Genomic DNA, 6198 nt, shown 5'->3' with positions numbered 1-6198 from the left:
CTGAGCCTCGGCCAATCGCCGCCCTCAGCCGCGTCACGCGGGAAAAGAAGCGACCAATGGGAGCCGGCTGCGAGCGTCGGGAGGGCGGTGGTGGGAAGGGCCGCGATAGAGGAGATGCCGGTTTCGTTTCTTCCCTCTGGCCGTTGGTCACCTTGTGTGTGAGGAATCACCGCCCCACAGTATTCGTACTCCGCTCTGGAGACCCTTACACAGCCGTTACCCAGACAGGGCACCGAGGTGTCCTGGGGCAGTTAGGTTGCTCTGTGAGATGAGGAGGGAAGGACCTGGAGCTGCAGCCCTCACTTCAGCCATTCTAGTGGTAGATGGGCAGTGGGATGCTGCATCCACTCACCTCAAACAACGCTGTGTGCTGCGGTGAGAGGTCTGCCTTAATTACTGTTAGAAAAGCTTGCACACTATAAGGCAAGCTGATGGAAAAGAAGTGAACTGCAGACTGTAAAATGAAGAGCTACCTTAAGGTTCCAAAGGTCTTACAACATCCCCAAGTAGAGAAGAGTCTTGTGACTCATTTTTGGTCTGTGTCATTCACAGTAGGAACTCCCAAAATGTTCTCAAGTCTTGCTGCATGTCCTATTGGTAAGTGAAAATAAAATCATCGTTAGAAATGGTCCAGAAAGTGTCCAGTTTGGGAAACAGCTGAGTAGCATGACATGCTGTGACGCTCCGAGCTGGCGTCACTGGGCTGAGCCTTACTGATCTTCTCAGTGAACTTTGGAATCAGCAGTTACCAGTTCCAGATTGTCCATTGCTGGCTGCCAAGATTGGATGTTATCACAACAAGCTAGAGCTGTTCATGACTTTGTTGTATGTTCCCAATATTTTCCTTGGCAGCTGATTCTCCTTGCAAAGATTTCTGGTATGAATTTTGTCAGATTCAATGCTATCATCACTCCTATGCAAATATCTATGGCATGAGCTGACCTAGGCCACAGTGCTGGTTGAATTCCAGGTTGGGTTAAAGCTTTGACAGGTATAGTTTGGAGGTGCTGATCACAAGAAAGAAAAAGGAAGAAATCAGGTCCTTTATTTTGAAACTGGAAGAGCTGAAAGGCGTTGGTGTATTGAATAAGAAAAACATTACTCATTCTTTGAGTCTTTTCCAGTGTTGAGAAAGGTGAGGCTGGTGTTGGTACATCTGACCTCGTCATCAAGTGCTCCTCCTGGGTGGAACTCCTGGTGGGAACCTGAATTTCAAGATATAATCGTGCTGTGAAAAGAGCCAGGAGAGCTGGACGCAATGGGGATCCTACTTCTCAGCAGAAACTGGAGCCTGGATGTAAGAAATTTACCTTAAATAAAGTCCAAGAAAAAAAAAAACAAAAAACCAACAAAGTTGTGCAGAACAAGGAGAAAGCACTTTGAGGTTCTCAGGTGCAGCACCCTATGATGATGTGATCCCTGATAAATTATGGTAGTAACCTGCTTTGGGGTCAGGTCAGGTCAGGTCTGCCCTGAAGAATCAAGCTGTACTGTTCACTGCCATTCTAGTTAGAAAAACAATGCTTTTTTTTTTTTTTTTAACCATCTGGAAAACAACTTTTTTTTTCTTTCTGGACTAGCTATTTCTAATATCAGACTCCTTGTATGCTATATAAAGAAATCATACTTCTTGATATGCAGTTTAGAAAATCCAAAGATGAATTTGTAGCTGATGTACAATGCAGCAGCCGTTCTCATCAGCAGAAGTGGAGTCTGTTGTGGCCCGCAAGCTAATGCTGACCACTGTGCAAATCAAGAATGCTGACATTGACCTGCAAAACATTCCACAGGAGACACCCACTTCTTCTCAGAAACCTCATTTTATGCCATAGCAGCTATGATTATTTTGGCCCTCTGTTTATCTGAAGTTTGGAGAGAATTCAGTGCTTTCTCAGCAACTGGCTATAAACTCTGGAACGCCTTTCTGAAGGAGGTCAGGAAAAGTATTTTGGTGAAGCTTCCTTGCCTCTGACCTGGCATGTTAAGTCTGATGTTCTACATCTGCATTCTGCATTAAACATCCAGTTATGTTTTTTGGTTAATTGTCATATCTTCAGCTCAGTTCTGTCACCCTGTACCAGCAAGGTCCTCCCGCTGTCACGTTCAAACAATCCTGAAAGAAAAATTGTCTACCAGCAAGCCTGGAAAAAAAAAAAATAAAAAAAAAAAAACAGAATAGAAAAAAAAAAAACCACCATTGATAGAAATACTGCTACATTTTGTGTCCACAACTCTTTCTGAAGGACAGGGCACCACATACTTGTCAGTAGCAGGGTTGCTGTGTTTATTATTCATCACTGATCCTGGGCACATCCAGAGTCCAACCTACTCTGGTATGAGTTGGAGGGACCAGCAACTAAAGAAGGAATCACATTTCCTTCTCTTCTAAATGCCTGAACTTCATGTATTCACACTCTCATTTAAAGTATATATAAGATCAGAGTAAGACTGTGGAATATATAGAGAGTAAAGGCAGTGACAGCAGACAGTAAAAAACAGTGACAGCAGAGTAATTACTGTTTACAAACCCGATTCTTGTATACTCCCTGAAGTACCTTCCTAAGTTGGGTTAATGACGAGAGAAGATGGAGGAGACCTAAAGAGACTCCTGTGGTATTGGTCTGGCAGCAGATGTCATTATGCCTCAAGGAGATCACTTGTTTTCTTGAAAACACAGGAGAACTTTTTTCCAGATACTGTGCTACTTCATCTCCCTCTCAGCTTCCTCTCATGCTGAGTCTGTTGCTTTGCCCCTAGCCTGATGTACAACATTGCTTCTATTGAAAGTCTTTCTTAAGCACAAAATAGCCATTTGGTGGAGGGCCTTTGCTCTGTGTAATAAGATGGTGTATTAAATTAACGTTTGTTAATACTTAACATGTCTAAAGCATGCAGCTTTATTATTTCAAAGCATCAGTAATTAGCAAGAGCAGAGGATCAGTTGTTCACAGACTAGCTCACAAAAGAACTATGCTGTTCCAGATCCTGATACTAATGCAAAGGAGAACTGGAAAAGAAAACCTAGGACAAAGACTAGTGTTCTGAGAGTGCACAACTAGCTCCTAGTGCAGGAAGATTTCTTTTCTTGGATTCAGGAAAGCAGAAACTACTTGAAGACCCAAATGGAGAGCACTCATGAAAAATAATACTGCCAAATGGTAATTGTGCCATTGGAGCAAGTGTGGAGCAAGACTGATTAGGGAAACCAAGTAAGAGATATCTGGAAGCAGCCCAACACTCTGAAAAAACAGAATGCTTTGGTCTCTGACCCCACTGGAATTACATTTTTGGAGCAAATGAGGAGGAAAGCAGTGTATGGAATCTGCCTTGAAGGAAAAGATGAACTGTCCTTCTGTTTTCTCTGTTATTATATGGTAAATCGGCAGAGCCCATCGCTTCTCTTAAGACTCCTGCAAAGTAAGGGCCCAACTGTTTATTTCAGCAGTTATTTTCTGTTGTTGGAATTCAAAAAGGATTTAAAAGGTTTCTATATTACCTTAAAAAAGTCAGTTGTGCATGGTTTCTACTGTATGTAGCCAATTTTCTACCTGACTACAATACCACCCACAAAACAGACAAGAAAATACGTGGCTTTCTCATGCAAGCACCAGCGTATTCTTGTAGTCTCATGTTCTTGAAACTCACTGCAGCCAGTTGAGGTGATATCAATACACTTTTTCAAATAAAAGTTTCAAGTCAGAGGTTTAGCAAGCTGCGGTGTAGTTCATGAAGGAAATGACCCTTGACTACAAACTGTAAAACAAGGGCTTTTTTTCTAAGCCAGATTTCACTCTTAGACATCAGAAAGTATATTTGATTTCCATTTGGCAGGTACATCTCCCTTCCAAGTAGCACATCTAAAGCAGGTGAATGAATTTGCTAATAAAAATGAGAAGTTGATCAACTGGCTCTGTGTCTGTTAGGTCTCACATCTGTGCTCCTAAGGCACATCCCAAAATCTTGATTTCTCATTAGCTTTCTGTGTATGTCAGTTCTCTTCCATCCAAGAGCCCAGGTCCTCTTGCTGCTCAAATCAGGACAATGCAGATGGGGAAGGGTAGGAGGGTTTGGGAGCAGTTGGGATTTGCCCAGGAGTAGCTTTCAGTCTCCCAAGATTACACACAGGTCATGTCTCCATCCTTACCAGCACAGGATGGTTGCTCACAGTGGTGACAGTTGCTGAGGATTATCCTCTTTTGCCCAACCAAAATCTTTCACCACTTCAATTTAGGGACCATTTCAATGCCCCAGTCACTGGAAACAGAGCCAGGCTGCTTTCTGCCTTTTCAACTGAAAAGCTTAGGGGCTCCCTGTATGGTAGATAAAAATTCCTGGACAAACAGTGCAAGCGTTGACTGGGCTTTCTGTGACAGTTCAAATCAGTCAGAAATATGGGTCAGCTTTCTACCACTAAACTGTATAGATGTCACCTGTAGCCATCATACAATCAGCATCAGCTCTCCTGTCAAGTAATCTGACTAATGCAACAGAAACGCAGCCATGTGACAGTGTCTGATCTGGATCAAATACGGTATAGTATCTGATATTAATTGTTGTGAAGCTGCAACCTGTTGACTAGGCTAGCCTTGTGGTTTTTTTATTAGTTTTGCTAAACTTTATATAATTGCAGATCTGGATTACCCTTACTGCAGCCTTAAAGCCAAGTGCTTCAACGTTTGCACATCAGGTGTTTAAGAAGGTCTGTCTTCTGTTTGTACCTTTAATTAGACCTTGACAACCTAATTAAAGAAAAAAAAAATCCTGGGAATGTATCATCCAATAGTCAATAAAAACTGAAGTGGCAGAACTTATGTGGTTCCAGTATTAAAATGCTAACAAGATGGTTTTAAATTTAGTGGAGGAAAAATAGCACAGTAACAACAGCAGGTGGAGCTATTGGAAACTTAAAATATTGGTGCTGGTTGAGATGCAAAATATTCTCTGTGCAAAGTTCAAGACTGTGAGCATAGTATGCTTTATTTCCTGCTACTAATGCTCCTCTTACATATGAGCTCTAGAATGTTATCAGCACTGTTCTTTCTGCTTATGGTGCCCATTATTGTAGATCCTGCCTGCTTTTTACATAGTTTGAAATAAAACTGTCTTTTTTCCTTAAAAAAAAAAAATAACAGCAACAACAACAACAACAACAACAAACAATATTTTTATACTTGATATCTGGATTTAAACTATAAAGTAAGTGTAATTTGTTGTGCATATACTTTAAAATCTACCAAGTTAAACAATTTTTCTTTAATTTGGTAGCTTTAGCGTAGCCTTACAAGGCAAACTCTCTGGAGGAAGCAGTAATTTTTATTTGACCACTAGAGATGGCAAAATTTAGAGAAGTTTTCAGACACACAAACTCTTTGTGAGGTTTGAAATGAAAGCCACAAGCTTCAAGCTTTATACAGGCTGGAAACAACTGCTGTGAGTCTAATTTAATTAATGTGGAGCAAAGCAAGGTGATAAGGTGATTGGCCTCCAGGGGACAGGTAGGGAGGATAATCAATTATTAGCTGTGAAAGCTTTAGGAGTGAGCTGTGGATGGTTTTCCAATGGTGTGCACAGCAAAATGCCAGAAGAGAGAGAAACAAGATGACTTTAAAGAGTTTTTCATGATATTCCTTTGTAATTGAGGTACAGGAAAATATTGCTGTTTATTTTGGGGTTAGCATTGATAAGAAGTTTTGCATAGTTCTTGCAAATATGTTGAGCTTTTCCTTGTGTTTCATGACTTGTATTGCTTTATTCTGCAAAGTGAAACTATATTAAAGCAATGCAACCACATTTCAGCATTCAAACATGAACCTGAACAGCTAGCTCATTCATTCAGAGTAAGAAAGGCTTTCCCAAGAAAGAAGAACAAAGGAGGCATATGAGACAGCCAGATCAGGGATTAAGGGGTAGTTCTGGATAAGTACTTTACCATGGACTCACTTAGCAGAGTGTGATGAGTTGGTCTGGTTATTCTGCATCAGTTTCAGCTGAACTGGTAGAATTAAGCCACACATTTGCAATACAGTCCTTGCCAATTAAAAATACAATTTTGCAAAACAAGTGGGGGCAGAAGACCCGGTGATATTAGATACTTTGTTACTATTTTGTCACTTAATTTGTAATTACTCTTAATCTGATATTTTTGATATTATCATTCATATATTTTTAAATACGTAGCATATGCCAATGGGGACTAGA

This window comes from Meleagris gallopavo, chromosome 1, assembly GCF_905368555.1.
Source record: "Meleagris gallopavo chromosome 1, MGAL_WU_HG_1.1, whole genome shotgun sequence".
Lineage (NCBI taxonomy): Eukaryota > Metazoa > Chordata > Aves > Galliformes > Phasianidae > Meleagris > Meleagris gallopavo.
The sequence above is the reverse complement of the archived record's forward strand: the minus strand, read 5'-3'. Positions refer to the sequence as shown.